The sequence below is a fragment of the Micropterus dolomieu genome, linkage group LG02, assembly GCF_021292245.1.
Source record: "Micropterus dolomieu isolate WLL.071019.BEF.003 ecotype Adirondacks linkage group LG02, ASM2129224v1, whole genome shotgun sequence".
NCBI lineage: Eukaryota > Metazoa > Chordata > Actinopteri > Centrarchiformes > Centrarchidae > Micropterus > Micropterus dolomieu.
In genome coordinates, this window is record NC_060151.1 from 32,639,569 (window position 1) to 32,641,902 (window position 2,334).

Here is a 2,334-nt window from a genome sequence, read left to right on the forward strand (position 1 = left end):
GAATTGACTTTAAAATTCTATTGATCACTTTTAAAGCTCTTCATGGCCTCTCGCCTTGTTATATTTCTGACCTTTTAGTCCCATACGCACCAGCACGTACCTTGAGATCCTCGGGCAGAGGTCTGTTGTCTGTTCCAGAGTCTCGACTGAAAACTAAAGGGGACAGAGCGTTTGCTGTCAGGGCCCCGAGGCTCTGGAACAGCCTGCCCGAGGAAATCAGGTCGGCTGAGTCAGTGAACTCTTTTAAGTCCCTTCTTAAAACATACTTTTATAGGAGAGCCTTTCCCGATCTTATTTGACTTTATTTTATCCCTTTTATTTTATTCTATTTTACTAATTTTATATTTATCTGTATTTTAGTCTTTTCAATGTTTTCATGCTTTTATCTTGTTTTTTTGTATTATTCTTTACACTTGTTAAAGCACTTTGTAACTTGTTTTTGAAAAGTGCTCTACAAATAAGGATTATTATTATTATTATTATTATCTTGCCTGTCTGTGTTCAACTGAAGAGTGTCCTTCACTAAATTATTAACTCTGACCAGTAGAGGGCAGCAACCAGCATGAATCCCTGTAATGTAACCATTAAGCTCAGTATTCAACTATTAACTTAACTTTAAAGACAGCACAGACAGTTACTGAGAGTTACTGACTGTTACTGACAGTTACTGACTGTTACTGACTGTTTTCCTTTTCAGCTCTCAGCCAATCACTGATGGTGTCTCCTTAACGATCTACTTAACTTCCTTCTTTCCTTCCAGCTGTTCTGACTCTTGTGCATCTGATCAGCCAGTTGATCACTAACTCTTCTGATCCGTATTAATGTGTTGTTCTCTGCTGATATCTGGCTGCCTTTCTATCAGTATTAGTTTAATTATAAATATATTAAGGTACTTTTGATTTGCTTTCTATACTAGTAACTAATATACTAGTAACTAATGCTGACATGCTAATGTCGAGTAGGCGTAATATTAACTTCCTGTTTACCTGTCGACTCTATTTCCTGCTGCTGTGTTGGACATACGAGGTTTCTGTGTTTTGTCTGCAGTGTGGGTTCTTTGTTCGTCAGAGGGCGTGGCGGGCCGCGGCGCTCCACCAGGGGAGGATTGTGGGTAAAGACGAGCAGCAGCAGCAGCATACAGACACCGATGGTTTCCTGATCCAGGACGGCGTCTCCTCGTCCAGAAACAGGAAGTCACCTAGACATTGGGTCACCTCCTGGACTGAGACACACTGAGAGACTGACGGCCTCCATGGAAACGCATCCTGAACTGTACCAGACCGGACCGACACTTCCTGTAACGGACCAAACCGGACTGTGACATCCTGAACTGGACTAAACCGGACTGAGACATTCTGAACCGTACAAAACCGGACCGAGACTTCCTGTAACGGACCAAACCGGACTGTGACATCCTGAACTGGACTAAACCGGACTGAGACATCCTGAACCGAACAAAACCGGGCAGAGACTTCCTGTAAGGGACCAAACCGGGCCGAGACTTCCTGAACTGGACTAAACCGGGCCGAGACATCCTGAACTGGACTAAACCGGACTGAGACATCCTGAACTGGACCAAACCGGGCCGAGACATCCTGAACTGGACTAAACCGGACTGAGACATTCTGAACCGAACAAAACCGGGCCGAGACTTCCTGTAAGGGACCAAACTGGACTGAGACATCCTGAACTGGACCAAACCAGGCCGAGACATCCTGAACTGGACTAAACCGGGCCGAGACATCCTGAACTGGACCAAACCGGACTGAGACATTCTGAACCGAACAAAACCGGACCGAGACTTCCTGTAAGGGACCAAACCAGACTGAGACATCCTGAACTGGACCAAACCGGGCCGAGACTTCCTGAACTGGACCAAACCGGGCCGAGACATCCTGAACCGGACCAAACTGGACTGAGACATCCTGAACTGGACCAAACCAGACTGAGACATCCTGAACTGGACCAAACCGGGCCGAGACATCCTGAACTGGACCAAACCGGGCCGAGACTTCCTGTAAGGGACCAAACCGGACTGAGACTTCCTGTAAGGGACCAAACTGGACTGAGACATCCTGAACTGGACTAAACCGGACTGAGACATCCTGAACTGGACCAAACCGGGCCGAGACATCCTGAACTGGACCAAACCGGACTGAGACATTCTGAACCGAACAAAACCGGACCGAGACTTCCTGTAAGGGACCAAACTGGACTGAGACATCCTGAACTGGACCAAACCAGACTGAGACATTCTGAACCGTACAAAACCGGACCGAGACTTCCTGTAACGGACCAAACCGGACTGTGACATCCTGAACTGGACTAAACCGG

The 2,334-nt window shown here is 46.8% G+C and overlaps 1 protein-coding gene across 1 annotated transcript in view; it reads left to right on the forward strand.

Moving 5' to 3' along the window:
- LOC123983363 (integrin alpha-3-like) overlaps positions 1–2,245 on the forward strand; it is a 27,465-nt gene extending 25,220 nt beyond the window's left edge. The window contains exon 29 of the mRNA XM_046069602.1: positions 1,048–2,245. The gene's annotated coding sequence lies outside the window, so the exon portion shown is untranslated. The remainder of the gene's footprint in view (positions 1–1,047) is intronic.
- Positions 2,246–2,334: the final 89 nt, after the last annotated feature.